At 37.1% G+C, this 17,944-nt stretch overlaps 2 pseudogenes across 2 annotated transcripts in view; one reads left to right on the forward strand and one right to left on the reverse strand.

The window, feature by feature from the left end:
• Positions 1-17,944, reverse strand: part of LOC306639149 (olfactory receptor 4C16-like) — a 469,263-nt pseudogene that overhangs the window by 391,847 nt on the left and 59,472 nt on the right. The window lies entirely within an intron of this gene.
• LOC306638440 (olfactory receptor 4C15-like) overlaps positions 1-17,944 on the forward strand; it is a 37,114-nt pseudogene that overhangs the window by 3,027 nt on the left and 16,143 nt on the right. The gene's annotated exons all lie outside the window — the stretch shown is intronic.

Raw genomic sequence — 17,944 nt, forward strand, 5'->3', positions numbered from 1 at the left:
AGACACACATGGATCAAAAGACAAAAGAGTTCTGGGAATATGGTACACATCTCTAATCCCAGAGGCTTGGGATGTTGAGGAAGGAGGATCACAGGTTCAAGGCAAGACTCTCCAATTTCATGAAAACTTATTTAAAACTAGACCATTAAAAAAATGGCTAGAGCTGTGACTCAGTGGTAGAAAGCCACACCTTGGTTTAACCCCTGGTACAAAAATAAAATAAAATAAAAAAAGACAAAAGAGTACAAACATCAGTTGTCATCTTTTCTGACTTGCGTAGATTCCATGACTGAATGACCAGAGTTCAATGTCCTCAACAAAATCTTAGACTAGCCCTGGTTTCGCTTTATGTGAAGTTGTTAGGCATCTTAACTGTACCATCCACAAGAAATATTTAATGAGAATTCATGGAATTCACTCAGAGTTTGAACAAACTCGGTGAGATCATTGACCCGGGTCAACTGGCCTCAATGAATTCCGTAATTCCAGAAGAGATGATTTTAAGCCAATTTATAAAATGGAATATTTTTTTTTTTTTTAGCTGTAATTCAGAGTGAATTGAAATTTAACTACATTTCTCCAGTGCTTCAATTGTCTTCAGACTGGGTCAACTAGGTAACTCATTGACATCCTTTGGAACTGTGTTGGGAATATGGCTTCCTTAGAGCTGTTGAGTGTGATGGTTTGACATATTTGATTCCATGGAAATGTTATAGGCTTTATGGACATGACTAAAGAGACTCCATTTTACCTTGAGACTCCATGTTATGTAGGAAATGCTTCTCCTGTGAAAACACCCCTCCTCTGTACCCATCATCAGTAGCTTAGCATGACATGTTTAGCAACACAAAATGGCAATTCTTGTACAATGAAAAATTGTTCTCTTTTTTGCGGGGGTGCCTGGCTCTCCTTACAGTGCTTGATAGAGTTCCACTGAAGGATGATTGCAAAGACTCATCCTAAAAGGATTGCATGCCAGATGTATGCCTGCCTAGCTTGGATGTTATTCTGTGGAGTTTTCCTAATAATATATTACTCACTTCAGTCTGGGGATCTTGCTAGAGGTGATGGGAATAATTCTACAAATTTCCAGGAAAACATCATGGAGACAAAACACACGTTGAAACCCTGTGATGATTAACCTCACAACAGCAGAATGCTTTTATTATGTTCAAAACCAAACACTGCATTTACTGGCACAGCCAGAACCTGTTGGGGCACAGAAACTTATAGATAACAATGTTTCCCCAAGTTCTAAGCACAAAGCACCTCCCACAGTAGCTACTAGATATGGACCAGCTTATTTTATCAATGGCAAGCCCTGGTGATTAAGTAAGGATAATCTGTAAGGTTACTGTTTTCTCACAATCTTTCGGTAAAAACAATTTCTGCCTATGCTTTGGAAACTTCTTTGATTTTATTAGTCACAAGCCTGTCATCAAAGCCTGAAGAAAAATGTATATAAACCCAGCCTTCCCCAGAATAAAGTGGGATTGATTGCACCAGAACTAGAGTCTGTGTCTTTCATTCTCCATCCATCGCCAACATTGTCTCCCCACGCCCCCTTACCAGTGTGGAACCCATGGACCCCTGTTGGGGCTGGACTCCGGCACTTTTTGATTCCTATTTTCCTAAACAATATACCATGTCAACAGTGATTGTCTACATGTTAGTAACCATTCTTGAATTTGTACCTAAGTAAGGTCATTTTGACTCCCTTCCCCCTTCTGCTAATGATTTTAGATATCATGATGTTAGTTTGTAATTTTAAAACATAGGAACAGACTCTTATGATTGATGTACTGACTTATGGTATAAAAACCCCTGCAAACCTATGGTCAGAGTTGTTCTTCCAATAGCCATTTTGGGGCATTGTGTGAAATAGCCGTACGGCTAATAAAGACTCTCAAATTTTGACTTCTTGGTAGTCAAAATTCTTGGTGGTGATCGTTCTGTTCTTACATTGTGCCTCATCACAACATTTGGAGGCCCCAGTGAGATCCTTGCTGCCTGGTATATAGCCACTGCTCACCACTGACCTGGACACTCTTGTGGAGGGGAGAGGCTGCACCATTGCTCCTAGGGGAAGCCCTCTGAGAGACATTCTTCAGCCCCAGGCTGCATGATCTCTGGAGCCCCGCCCCAGGACTGAACTAAATTCTCTGAGAGTTGCCTGTTTCCGCACCCCCTGGAGACTCTCTTAAGTCTGTTTCTAGCTGATCTATATCTGGTGACTCTGAGGAAGGCTGGAGGCAGCATTACCTCCCAAGTTCAGGACTGGCAAGACGTTGCCCAGGCCCTCAGTTCAGGAATCTGGAGTGTCACATCATTGTCTTTGGTGCCTTACTTGTTCTGTGGTTTTTCATCTTTTTCTGTTTTTTGTTGCCCTTGAGTGTGGACATGGGTCAGTCTCTCTCATATTCATCATGTACTTCCCTTCAATGCATATTGAGCAATTTCCAGGAATTCCAGAGAAGGGCTGCTGACTATAGGACCTAGCATGACATCTTTTCTCTCTCTAAATTCTGCAAAGGAGAATGACCAACTTTTGAATTGGAAAGGCCCCTCAGGGGACAACCAAATTGTCTTTGGGCAGTCTTGACATCCTGATCAAATGTCTTATATTCAAATTTGAAAAAAAATAATTAAAAAGATTTTTTAATCATATTCACTAAAGCTTGCATTAAAATGTAAATTGCTGCCAGCAGGAACTCCCAACTATTGGAGTTTGTCCACCAAAATACCAGGCAAAATTTGGATGGTTGCTATCTAAGAGACCAGAGAAACCAGTTCAGAACAAAAACTCAACCTGAGGGGTCTCTCCCAAGAAGACCATTGGAAGCAGGCTCCCTTGCTGTCTCTTCGGGAAACTCCTTCAGGGAGGGATATGGTACAACCTTTGTCTATATTCTCTTAATTCTTTTCATCACTGATGAGCGGGACCACATCAGGATGGAGGCCAGAAAGACTTTTAAAATTCTATTTTTTCAAGTTCATAATTTCAATCTGGTGCACCTAGGTTAATATTTAGTTTTTTACAAATGTCCTCTTTTATTTTATCATTTTTTATTTTATTTATCTTATTTTATTTTTTAATTTTGATTCATTGTACACAAATGGGGTACAACTTTCGTTTCTCTGGTTGTACACAAAATAGAGTCGCACCATTTGTGTAATCATACATGTACATAAGGTAATGATGTTTGCCCCCATTCTATTATCTTTTTTTTGCCACCACCACCTCCCCAGTCCTCATTTTCCTCTATACAACCCATCCTTCCTACATTCTTGCCTCTCCCACACCCCCCATTATGTGTCATCATCCACTTATCAGAGAAATCATTCGACCTTTGGTTCTTTTGGATTGACTTATTTCACTTAGCATGATATTCTCCAACTCTATTCATTCACCTGCAAATGCCATAATTTTATTCTTCTTTATGATTTAATAATATTCATATATTATATATATATATATATATATATATATATATCACACTTTCTTTATCCTTTCATCTATTGAAGGGCATCCAGGTTGGTTCCACAATCTAGCAATTGCGAATAGAGCAGTTATGAACATTGATGTGACTGTGTTACTCTGGTATGCTGATTTTAAGTCCTTTGGGTATAGGCAAAGGAATGCTATAGCTGGATCAAATGGTGGTTCCAGTCCAAGTTTTCTAAAGAATCTCCATACTGCTTTCCAGAATGCTGCACCAATTTCCAAACCCACCAGCAATGTATAAGTTTACCTTCCCACCCCCATCCTCTTCAACACCTATTGTTGCTTGTACTCTTGATAATAGACATTATAATTGGGTGAGATAAAATCTTAGGGTAGTTTTGACTTACATTTCTCTTATTAGTAGAAATGTTGAACAGTTTTTCATATATCTGTTGATTGCTTACAGATCTTCTGTGAAGTGTCTGCTCATTTCCTTAGTCAATTTATTGATTGGGTTATTTGTATTCTTGGTGTAAAGTTTTTGAGTTCTTTACAGGTTCTGGAGATTAGTGCTCTATCTGCAGTGTGTGTAGCAAAGATTTTCTCCCACTCTGTAGTCTCTCTCTTCACATTGTTGATTGTTTCCTTTGCTGAGCAAAAACTTTTTAGTTTGAATCTGTCCCACTTATTGATTCATGCTTTTATTCTTGTACTTTTGGAGTCATGTGAAGGAAGTCTGGTCTAAACCAACATGATGAAGGTTTGGACCTACTTTGTTTTCTATTAGGTGCAGTGTCTCTGGTCTAATTGTTTCATTTTGAGTTGACTTTTGGGCAGGATGAGAGATAAGGGTTTAGTGTCACTTGCCAGAATCATTTGTTGAAGAGGCTATCTTTCTCCATTGTATGTTTTTGGCACCTTTGTCTAGTATGAGATAACTGGATTTGTATTTGTGTCCTCATCTGTACCATTGATGTACTTGTCTAATTTGGTGTTGTTTTTGTTACTATGGATCTGTAGTATAGGAGCCCCATTAACAAAGAGAGGGAGAGAGAAAACTCAAATTACTACTATTGGTGATGAAAAAGGAAATATCATGACAGACATTATTGAAATATAAAACATAATTAAAAGCTATTTTTGAAAATCTATACTCTAACAAAATGCAGCATCTTAAAGACATGGACAGGTTTGTAGAGACCTATGATTCACCCAAACTGAATCTGGAGGACATGTCTTAACTTTTTTTTTCTGTATATCTCTTTTGAATAATTTCAGACTCCAACATTACAAATTCTCATGGGTAATCAAACAATGTTCTTAATCAAAAAATAATTCAAAATGTTTTGGAAGGAATATCATCTGCCTGTGAAAGACCATATCTGTGATCCAGGTACCTGCACAGTACTAGAGTTATTGTTTAAAGAGAAGAAGAATCTCATGTATATTTTGAGTTTTGTAAATACATATAGTAAGCATCGACTTCTATCAAAGAGTCTTGCAATGACCTAGTGCTTTAAAAAGTAAGGAGTTAATTTTTTTTTTGGTGTAATAATCCCATGTAAATGGTTCAACTTGTCAAAGCACTGGCAGATGTTGACAGATTTATGCTTTCCTTTCCTTTGGGATCTTTTCATAAGCTTTTTCAAAATTATCTCTTTCTTTTCTCATTGTAGGATCCTTGATGTGGGAGGAAAATGTACAATCCTTATAATGATCACTGATGCCTTCTTTGCTCATCAAACTGCCAGTGGCTACCTTCAAAATGCTCTGCCTTCTGAGTGACTAAATACCTACACCTATATCTCTGAATATATAAAGATGAACACAACTAAGTTTCTTCAGCTCTTGTAAAATTATATTTAAAGAACATAATAAAAGCCTATTTGAGTTAGAGCCCACTCAAAAAGAGCATTATATTTCCCTCCCTTTTCCCATTTTATTTAACAATGTGACAGGATCACTGAATGTTCTAGGTATGAGATTGTCAGAGCTTCTCTAGGCCAGGTTGCAAAGTTTAGACATTCTAAGTGTTATGGTTCTTCACCTCTTACCACTTTATCAATTGAATTAAAGTAAAAAATACTTCTAACCATAAAATAGGCATGAGGGAGTTTAGCAAAATAATGCATTTTCCATCAACTACTTAGACCATATCATAGATAATGAAGTTCTCATAGGAAGTATTTGTGATTCCTCTCTTTTATATTCTTTTGGCTTTTGCATTTGCTTAGTTTTTCAAATGGGCAACCTATTTCCTGAACCACTACTAAGGAGCAGGTGCACTTTCTCTGCCAGGGTCGGAACATGTTCCCCAAGTCATCAGCAGTCCATCAACAGCCTCAAGTCTCCCTTGAGTCATTCCACCTTCCTTTCAAATGTTTACAAACACTCATTGTGCTAAAGACTTTGAGAGCCTAACTTCTTTCTTTCCTTTCCTCTTTCCTTCATTAGTAATCTGGGTAAAGTACTAAGGAAACAACAAGTTTCCCAAAAGGAAAACAGTAGGACAGGAACAACTCATGTGCTTGAATAAGCTTTTCCACATGGGGCTTTTGAACATAAAGGTCCCTCAATGTTGAGGGCATTGCCTGCTGATGAGAACGAACCCAATGGATTGGGAAGGAGATGAGGGGCTGAAGCTGGTGGAATCTTAGCTCAACATCCAGTTCTAAGGATACTGCTACTGCTTTCCACTTAGCAAGAGATTCCATCCACTTTAGGTCTTCTCCTACTGGGGCACTAGAGCAGGAAGGAAGCATCTCACCCCTGCTGCAAGGGCACTTCCAATAGAAGGAGGCAGAGGAGTTCAGAGTTACATTGCCAATTTCTGTACTTGATGATATAGATAACATATATAGGTAAATGTGGCCTGTGGCCTCAAAGAGCCAACAGCTTAATAGGTTACTGGGGGTACAAAAAAAATTTAAAAAATTATTTTATATATAAATCTATATTATAGAGAGAGAGAGAAAGAAGAGAGAGGGAAAAAGGGCCAAAGAAACAAAACCAGATTATTATAATGCATTATTTAAAGTCAAGGTTAGAGGTAGAACAAAGGCAGCAAGACATGATCAGTGGAGAGGATTAGATAATCTAGCTGGAGTATCAAGGAAAGCTTGCTAGAGGACATAGACTCCAGGAACCCTTGGAATGTTATCTGGCATACAGTGCTTACTCAAATATTTCTTGAATCAGCATATGTTAGTTAGCTTTTCATTGCTATAATAAAATAACTGAGAAATTAGGAAAGGTTTGTTTGGCTCACAGTTTTGGAGGTTTCAGTCCTTGGCCACTTGGCTCTGTTGCTTTGAGCCTGTGGCAGTACAGTTCTTTAAGATAGGAGCATGTGCTCATAGAAAAAGTAAAGAGAAGGACAGTAATGGGCTAAGGTCAAGTAAAGAGAGGAACAGTAAGGGGCCAAGGTCTCAATATCCTTTTCCAGGTTGATATCCCCAACGACCTAGCTTCCTTTAACCATGCCCTTCTTCCCAAAGGTCTACTACCTCCCATAGTGCTACAGGCTGGTGACCAAGGTTTTAATACACAGACCTTCATGGGACTTCAAGATCCATACTCCAGCAGCATATTTTAGAAGCTCAGAGAAAGATATGCCACAGTCCTTTAGGACAGTGAAGGAATAAGTGGAGTATGGGCCTACAGTGTGTAGCTCAGTCAGCTTCCAGAGTTCACTTGAGATTCAGCTATTTATTTAAAGTGTGTCTCATCAATGTGATCCCAAATGACACTGGACGAGTGAAGCACAACTTGATGAAATGTTCACACAATTCATTAATGTGTTCTGAGGATAAAGTTAAATCTAGGAAATCTTTGGGGATTAGATTAAATGAGTGTAATTCTCATTTTTTGTGACTGGAATTTGCTAGATTCTTGGATACATAGACATAGAGTTGTCATCAAATCTGGAAAAACTTTAGCCATTCTTTTTTATTCAGTCATGCAAGATATGGAACATTATTCTTCTATAATTGAACTTAATTTCTATATTGAACCTCTCCTATCCACCAAAACTTTAATCTTAATTTGTCTCCCTTCCGTTCATCTTAGGTTATGTCACAGTTTTTTCATTTGTTTCTTCATTGGTTATACTTAATTACATAAGATATTTTAATATAATTTTACAAGCATGAGTACATCTTACTCTAGTTAGGACCCTATTCTGATGGATGTACATGATGGTGGGATTCACTGTATCGTTTTCATAAAGTCATTCCTCTTGAGATTGCTCACTGTCAGGCGCCTATCATCTGCCATTTGCCTGCCTCTTGCCTGTCCATCGCCTGCCTGACACCTATCCATCACCCAACGCAGGAGGTTCCCCTCCCGATCGTCCAACAACAGTCAGCAAACTGATCGCTAAATGCCAGTGGAGCACCAGCTGCCTGCTGCTGCCTGGAAGTTAATTGTTACAGTACCTGCAGGTTTGATTACACGTGACTGCTGCCATTTGGAGACAACAGCCAGGCCCCATAGGACCCCTGGACGGACTGACTGACACCAGTCTCCAGGATCCCTCAGCCCCACCGATCACTCCCTGCCTCTGGGGCCCTCACATTGACTGACTGCTCCCTGCTGCCAGGATCCCCAGACCAACTGACTGCACCCTATCACCAGGACCCCAGATCGACTGATTGAACCTGACCTCCAGAATCCCACAACAACACCAAACACATGGGACCCCCAGGACCCCTGCCGGACCAACTGCATCCCATCTCCAGGACCTCCAGCTGACCACGTACACCCCTGAGCTGCAGCTCCACATTTGCAAACACATTTCGAAGCCAGAGCGGCCATCTTGGATAATCCTGGAAGCCATCGCTCTGATCTTTGGGTGGGGCAAAATCCATCCTAGGACCCCTGCTGGAGGCTTGAAGCTCATTGTCAGGTACCTCTCATGCATCAGGCTACTGAACACTGGGAGGTTTCATTAGTATATGACTGTTATACTGTAGATTTTCATTTTTCTCCTTTTTAAAAAAAATTAAGTTTTTATTTCTTTACTTTTCTTGCTCTTTTCCTTTTGTTTACCTGTTCCTTAGAGTCTCTTTCTCCCTGTTTTGCATGCTGACATCCGATTTTTTTTTATTACACTCTCGCCCTTTCTATTATCTAGAACTTCTGTATATTCTTTTCTTATTCCATTGACAGCCACATTCTACATCCCTCTGCATCCTCTTTGTCCTCCATTAGAAACTGCAGACCTTATTGCAAACCTGTTTGTTTTACCGAAGATAATATTTGAATGCATTTTGTTTATTATGACCATTTTGTTATTGTACCCATAGGGGCTATTTGGTCTAGGAATGCATAGTGTCTGAAATGGGCACTGCAATATTGATCTCCCCTTAAAGAAAGGGTATTGAAAACCTATAGGGCCACTATAAGCCTATAGGGGGAAATCTGCTATACCCCAGATCTGCACTGCTAAAGGGGAAGACATATGAACAACATGAAAAAACAAGGAAAGAAAATGATCCAAACAAATCTAGATTCTATATTAATAGAACCAATGACAGAATGGTAGAAGAAATGCCAGAAAAGGACTTCAGATTATACATGATTAAGATGATTCATGAAACAAAGGATGAGGTAAGAAAGAAAATGCAGGCAATGAATGATAATACCAATAAGCAGTTCAAAGAGCAACTTCAGGAAGCAAAAGATCATTTCCACAAAGAGATAGAGATTCTCAAAAGGAAAAAAAAAAAACAGAAATACTTGAAATGAAGGAAACAATAAACCAAATAAAAAACTCAATGGGAAGCATCATCAAAAGCCTAGACCACTTGGAAGACTGAACCTCAGACAATGAAGAGAAAATATTCAATCTTGAAAATAAAGTTGCCCAATCAGAGAAGATGGTAAGAAATCATGAACAGAATCTCCAAGAACTATGGGACATCATGAAAAGACCAAATTTAAGAATTATTGGGATTGAGAAAGGCACAGAGAAACAAACCAAAGGAATGAACAACCTATTCAATGAAATAATATCAGAAAATTTCCCAAGCCTGAAGAATGAAATGGAAAATCAAATACAAAAGGCTTAAAGAACACCAAATGCACAAAATCACAACAGATCAACACCAAGTCACATTATAATGAAAATGCCTAATATTCAAAATAAAGATAGGATTTTGAAGGCCAAGGGAGAAAAGCAACAGATTACATATAGAGGAAGACCAATACAGATAGCAGCCGACTTCTCAATCCAGACTCTAAAAGCTAGAAGGGCCTGGAAGAACATATTTCAAGCTCTGAAAGAACATGGTTGCAAACCAAGAATCCTATACCCAGCAAAACTGACCTTCAGATTTGAAGATGAAATAAAATCCTTCCATGATAAACAAAAGTTAAAAGAATTTACAAATAGAAAGCCTGCACTACAGAATGTTCTCAACAAAATATTCCAGGAGGAGGAAATGAAAAAGGACAATGTAGATCAGCAAAGGGAGGAACTAACTTAGAGAAAAACCACTCAAAGGAGAAACCAAGCCAACTTAAAAACCAAAAATAAGCCAAATGACTGGGAATACAAATCATATCTCAATAATAACCCTGAACATTAATGGCCTAAACTCATCAATCAAAACACATAGACTGGCAGAATGGATTACAAAGAAAGACCCAACAATATGCTGCCTGCAAGAGGCTCATTCTTAGAAAAAGACATCCACAGACTAAAGGTGAAAGGATGGGAAAAAACCTACCACGCTCATGGATTCAGTAAAAATGTGGAGGGTTCCATCCTTATATCAGATAAAGTAGACTTCAAGCCAAAATTAGTCAAAGGGATAAAGAAGGACATTTCATACTGCTTAAGGGAATCATAAATCTGGAAGACATATGAGTAAATATTTATGCCCCAAACAATGGTGCATCCTTCTACATCAAACAAACACTTCTCGATTTCAGGAATCAAATAGACCACAACACAATAATTCTGGGTGACTTTAATGCACTGCTGTCACCACTAGATAGTTCTTGCAAGCAAAAACCAACCAAAGAAAACATAGAATGCAATAACACAATCAAAAACCTAGACTTAATAGACAGATATAGAACATTCCATCCATCAATGAGCGGATTCACTTTCTTCTCAGCAGCATATGGAACCTTTTCAAAAATACACCATATGTTATGCCATAAAGCAGCCCTTAGGAAATGGAAAAAATAGAGATACTGCCTTGTGTTCTTTCAGAACATAATGGACTGAGAGTAGAAATAAATGACAAAATAATAAACAGAAATTATTCCAACACCTAGAGACTAAATAATATGCTATTCAATGAAACATGGATAACAGAAAACATCAGGGAGGAGATTAAAAAATTCTTAGAGGTCAATGAGAATGACAATACAACATATCAAAATCTCTGGAACAATATGAAAGCGGTAATAAGAGGAAAACTCATTGCATGGAGCACATTCCAGAAAAGAATGAAAAGTCAACAACTAAATAACCTAACATTACAGCTGAAAACCCTAGAAAAAGAAGAACAGAATAACAGCAAAGTTGTAGAAGACAGGAAATAATTAAAATCAGTGCTGAAATCAATGAAATTGAAACAAATTAACTATTAAAATAAACTGACAAAACAAAATGTTGGTTCTTTGAAAAAGGAAACAGAATAGACAAATCCTTAGCCACAATAACAAAGAGAAGGACAGAGAATACTCAAATTACTAAAATTTGTGATGAAAAGAAATATAATGACAGACACCACTGAGATACATAACATAATGAGAAGTTACTTTGAAAATCTATATTCCAACAAAATAGAAACTACTGAAGATATTGACAAATTTCTAGAGACATATGCTCCTCCCAAACTGAACCAGGAAGACATACACAATATAAACAGATCAATATCAAGCAATGAAATAAAAGAAGCCATTAAAAACCTACCATCCAAGAAAAGCCCAGGATCAGACAAATTCTCAGGTGATTTCCACAAGACCTTCAAATAAGAACTCACTCCAGTACTTCTCAAAGTATTCCAGGAAATAGAAAAGGAGAGTACCCTATCAAACTCATTTTATAAAATTAATATCACCCTCATACTCAAACCAGGCAAAGACACATCAAAGAAAGAAAATTTTAGACGAATATCCTTGATGAATATAGATGCAAAGATCCTTAACAAAATATTGGTAACCCGTATTCAAAAACATATTAAGAAAATTGTGCACCATGATCAAGTGGTGCATCCCTGGAATGCAAGGATGGTTCAACATTTGTAAATAAATAAACATAATCCATCATGTCAATAGACTTAAGGATAAGAATTATGTGGTTATTTCAATTGCAGAAAAAGCATTTGACAAAATACAACACCCCTTCATGCTCAAAACTAAGAAAAAATAGGAAAACTTGAAAAAATAGGGATAGTAGTAACATCCCTGAACATTGTAAAAGCTATTTATGCTAAACCCATGGCCAACATCATTCTTAATGGAGAAAAATTGAAACCATTCCCTTTAAAAGTGGAACAAAACAGGGATATCCTCTTTCACCATTTCTATTCAACATTTTCCTTGAAACTCTAGCCAGAGCAATTAGGCAGACTAAAAAAATTAAAGGGATACAAATAGGAAAAGAGGAACTTAAGCTGTCACTATGTGTTGATGATATGATTCCATATTTAGAGGATCCAAAAAACTCCTCCAGAAAACTTCTAGGCCTCATCAATGAATTCAGCAAAATAGCAGGCTATAAAATCAACTCACATAAATCTAAAGCATTCTTATACGCAAGCGATGAAACATCTGTAAGGGAAATGAGAAAAACAACTCCACTTGCAATAGCCTCAGAAAAAAAATAAAATACTTGGGAATCAATCTAACCAAAGAGGTAAAAGATCCGTACAGTGAAAACTACAAAACTTTGAAGAAAGAAATGGAGGAAGACCTTACAAGATGGAAAGATCTCCCATGTTCTTGGAAAGGCAGAATTAATATTGTCAAAATGGCCATACTACCAAAAGTGTTATACAGATTCAATGCAATTCCATTTAAAATCCCAATGATGTAGCTTACAGAAATAGAGGAAGCAATCTTGAAATTCATCTGGAAGAATAAGAAACCCAGAATAGCTAAAGCAATCCTTAGCAGGAAGAGTGAAACAGGGGGTATTGCAATATCAGAACTTCAACTATACTACAAAGCAATAGTAACAAAAATGGCATGGTATTGGCACCAAAATAGACAGGTAGATCAATGGTACAGAACAGAGGACACAGACACAAACCCAAATAAATACAATTTCCTTGTATTAGACAAAGGGGCCAAAAATATGCAATGGAGAAAAGATAGCCTCTTCAACAAATGGTGCTGGGAAAACTGGAAATCCATATGCAACAGAATGAAACTAACCCCTATCTCTCACCCTGCACAAAACTCAACTCACAATGGACCAAGGACCTTGAAATCAGACCAGAGACTCTACATCTTATAGAAGCAAAAGTAGGTCCAAATCTTCAACTTGTTGGCTTAGGATCAGACTGCCTTAACAGAACCCCACTAGCACCAGAAATAAAAGCAAGAATCAATACCTGAGATAGATTCAAACTAAATAGCTTTCTCTCAGCAAAGGAAACAATCAGCAATGCACAGAGAGAGCCCACAGAGTAGGAGAATATCTTTGCCACTCATACTTCAGATAGAGCACTAATTTTCAGAAATCAAAAAACTCTACAAGAAGAATACCAATAACCCAATCAACAAATGGGCTAAGGATATGAACAGACACTTCACAGAAGAAGATCTACAAGCAATCAACAAACATATGAAAAAATATTCACCATCTTTAGTAATAAGAGAAATGCTAATCAAAACTACCCTAAGATTCCATCTCACCCCAATTAGAATGGTGATTATCAAGAACACAAGCAACAGTAGGTGTTGGAGAGGATGTGGGGTAAGTGGTACACTCTTACATTTTTGGTGGGGCTGAAAATGAGTGCAGCCACTCTGGAAAGCAGTGTGGAGATTCCTTAGAAAACTTGGAATGGACCCACCATTTGACCCAGCTATCAAACTTCTTGGCCTATACCCAAAGGACTTAAAATCAGCATACTACAGAGGTACAGCCACATCAATATTCATAGCTGCTCAATTCACAAAATAGCCAGATTGAGGAACCACCCTGGATGTCCTTCAATTGACTAATGGATAAAGAAACTGTGGTATATATATATATATATACCACATATATATATATATGTATATATGTATATATATATATACATATACATATACATATATATACATATACATATACATATATATGTATATATATATAATGGAATATTACTCCACCATAAAAAATGATAAAATTTTGGCATTTGCAGGCAAATGGATGAAATTGGAGAATATCATGCTTAGTGAGATAAGCCAATCTAAAAAATACAAAGGATGAATGATCTCGCTGATAAGCGGATGATAACACATAATGGGGGATGGGAGGGGCCAAAATTGAGGAAGGAGGTACTTATAGAGGGAAAAGAGTGGTGGGAGGAGTGGGAGGGGTGGGAGGGAAGAAAAAAGTATCAGAATGAATCAAACATCATTACCCTATGTAAATTTATGATTGCACAAATGGTATGCTGTTACTCCATGTATAAACAGAAACAACATGTATCACATCTGTTTACAGTAAAAATAAATTTAAAAATGTCATTCCTTTATGCCTTAGAAATACTCCATTATGTACATATACCACATTTTCTTTATCCATTCATCTGAAGAAAGGCATCTAAGTCATTTCCATAGCTCAGCTATTGTGAATTGAGCTGCTATAAACATGAGATTCCATCTTGCTCTAGTTATAATGGCAATTATCAGGAATATGAGTACCATTATTTTTTAAAATATATATTCTATCCCTTCTCCTATCCTAGTCTTTAAGAACTCCACTACTCATGTGGTAGAATGTTTAAAAATTTCCTGAAGACTTTATTTCTACCCTTCTTTATTTTTCAATTTAGATGATTTTTATTCTTGTCTGCACGTTCACCAATTTTTTTCTGTTGCTGTGATCAACACTTTGCAGGGTTCAATAGTCTGTTGTCCAGCATGTTTTTCATCTCAGGTGTTCTAATTTTCATCACTAGTGTTTCAACTTCAGTCCATTTTTCATTTTCTGTATCTTCACATACCGTGCTTGATGAAAATGAAAATATTTAACATAGTTATCACAACCCCTTTAATGTTCTTGTTTACTAGTTCTATAATCCTATCGTTATTAATTGGGTTTGATTGGTTGATTTTCAATTATATAATTTTGTTTCTTTACATACTTGTCTGTTTTTTTAGGATCCCAGGTATTGTGGATTTAGCCTTGTTTGTTTGCTGGAGATTTTTCATTCCTATAAGTGTTCATAAGCTTTGTTAAGCAGCACTAGAGCAGTGTTTATTTTAGGTCAATGTTTTTTTCTTACAGCTGAGGTAGTCAGTCTGAGTGCTCTACTAGGTGCACTGTGAATTATGAAGTTTTCTTGTGGGTTAGAAACACAGCCTGGTTCAGGTCTTCTGGGAGCTCCAGAAATTCTTCCATTTCATGTCACTAAGCCTGCATTGTGACCAAAGATATGAACATTCTAAAGATCTTAACTCTCCACAAGTCAATCTACACATTAAAAATTTCTCCAGTAAAATTATCAACATATTTTTTTTTAACTAGACAAGTCTGTTCAAATTGAAAACAAATTTGAAAATCATGGGTGAGTAACTATAGATGAAAAAATGTGGAGGGGTATTTGTGTTGTATTAAAAAAATTTGCAATGATTACCAACACATGGTATTATCACCAGCATAGACATAACAGTGAAACTGAACACAAACTCCTAAATTAGAAAAAGTAGGTATTGTATTTTGAATAAAGTTAAGATGATATCTCAAATTTCTGGAAGAATATATTATTCAACAATTTTGATGGAATAGTGTATTCCTATATACACTATTGTTGTACAATGTGTTTAATAATTTCATTGTTCATAGGTAACTTTTCTTCCTTGAAATTTTAGGATGGAGTGTATCAAATTACAGAATGGGTTGCAAAACTGAAATGCAGACGTGCTTACATGTGTCAGCTGCTGCTCCAGGCAGGGATTCTAATAATTTTATTGAGTTCAGAAGAGACAGAAAAATGTTTTTAAATATTGAAGTATTTTAATCAAGGGGAATAATAGTGGCTAGAATAGATACAATTGTAATATTTATATGTTTTATTTGTAGCAGCTGTAAAATTAACAAAAGTTATCCTTAATAATTTTATTTATTTACTTCATTTAGGCTGGGAATCCTTCAAGCACAATTTAGAAATTCCCAATATTGAGGAGCGATGAATTAACAAAACAGAATATCCACTTGTCATATGAAAATATTAGCAACAAGAAAGTACTCAAAATGTATATGAAAGAATACATAGCAAATTGTATTTTTAACTAATTTCAATAAAATAAACAATATGACAATTCTGAAGACAAAATGGTTTTGGCTTACATCTGAGTAACCAGTCGGTTTTGTTTTCTTTGACAGCTGGGATGATGAAGGAGTGTTCAAAGTCCTCTTCAGACTGACAGTGTTTTCATTGTGGGTTACTAGGACCCAATGAGTGCCTCTCTGATCCCATGTTCCCAGAGGGCTGCCCCTCCACACAGTGTGCTCACAGATGGAATCCAGACACACCCTGCTGGTTCAGCCATATACCACTGATATCACAGTCATCTCCCTATGTACTCAGGTGTGCAAGCACCTTTCCTTGATGCTACACAGCAAGAACAGACTCCTTGATTACCTTTAATTCCACAATAGCTGAAATACCTAGATCAACTTATTGCAGCATATTCTGTTGCAAAGTAATCCAAAGAAATCATATTGGAAACATTATTGGGTAATAATGTTAGTACTTAAATACTACTTAATACTACTTAAATACTACTTAAATGACTACTTAAATAGTACTTAAACCATCCACAGATCTCAGGGATAGAGAGCTTATTTTTCAGCTTCCCAGTGATTGTGCATTTTTACACTAATCCAGGGCATGGTTTGGATATGGCTTGGGTGTGTTCCCTAAGGGTGCATGTACTGGAAACTAGGTCCTCACTGTGGAGGTATTGGGAGGTGGTAAAGCCTTGAAGAGAAAATGCCTGGAGCACGGTATTTGGGTTATAGTGGCATCACCATTGGAAGGATAATGCTGATTTCACAGAGTACGTTAGATCCCACAAGAATGGGTTATTAGGAAGAGAACAAACCTGATACGTGAATCTGTTTTCATTATGTAATCTCTTCTGTATAGGCTTCTGCCATTGTGATGCCATCTGTCCTGATGCACTCACCAGAGGCCAAAGAGATAAAGCCACCCAATAAGGAACTTTAAACTTCCAGATAAATCTGTTTACTGTATAAAATACCTAGCATCATGTATTTTGTTATAGCATCAATTATCATGTTTCTAAATGTTCTTTCTCCTCTCTCTCATCCTTGCTCTATCCTGGAAACATATCTAAACATATCTCCAACATCTCAATAGAGTAATTTTTCCATATTCCTTCTAATGGTGAAGATTCTCTATATAAGTTCAAAAATTTATAAATTTAGGGGATTGTGTATGTGCGTGTGCGTGTGTGTGTGTGTGTGTGTGTGTGCATGCATGTGTGTGATTCAGTGTATGTACATGCTCTTTGTTTTTCAACTTTGCATTACTTTGACAAAATGCCTGAGATAATCAATTTTAAAGGAGAGGTTTGTTTTGGCTTATAGTTTTGAAAGTCTCAGTCCATGTTTTCTTGGTCCTGTTGCTGTGGGCCTGTGGTGATACAGTACACCATGGTGGGAGCAGGTGTTGGAGGAGGGCTATTCATGTTTGTCATCTGTAAAGCAAAAGGAAAGCAGAGGAAGGAATGGGCCTAAGTCCCAACACTCCATTGAAGGCCACATCCCCATTGACCTAATTTATTCCACTAGGCCCCACCTCCTAAAAGTTCTGCAACCTCCCAATAGTGCCACAGATTGAGACCAAGTCTTAATACCTGACTTTTTGGGGAGTCACCTGCTCAAACCTATAGCACCCACACAGATAGGACAGAACTACAAAAGCCCTACTAGGTAATATTATTAGTTTGTTACAAAAAGATAAAACAGGCTTCCTTTCTGTATCAATTAGGTGTTAAGTTTAACAAAGTGAAGGAAGAAAAGATTGCACAATTTCATTTTGTGTGTGATACTGTTAATATTTGGTCCTGATGTGATGTACCATCAGTTACAGCTGTGGCTATCCTGCCTGTTTTGCAGTTCAGGAAAGAGGTTCATGTTGTAATTATTCACATTATAAGAGTGTCAATCTTGTTAATGTTTTGTATCCAAAAGGAAACAAAAACAGAAAAATAAAACAAGGAAAATATTCTCTGCAAGTTACATCGGTAATATTTACCAATACTTGAGAGTGAATATTCATGTATTGCCAATGA

This window comes from Sciurus vulgaris, assembly GCF_902686455.1.
Source record: "Sciurus vulgaris genome assembly, chromosome: 11".
Classification (NCBI taxonomy): Eukaryota; Metazoa; Chordata; class Mammalia; order Rodentia; family Sciuridae; genus Sciurus; species Sciurus vulgaris.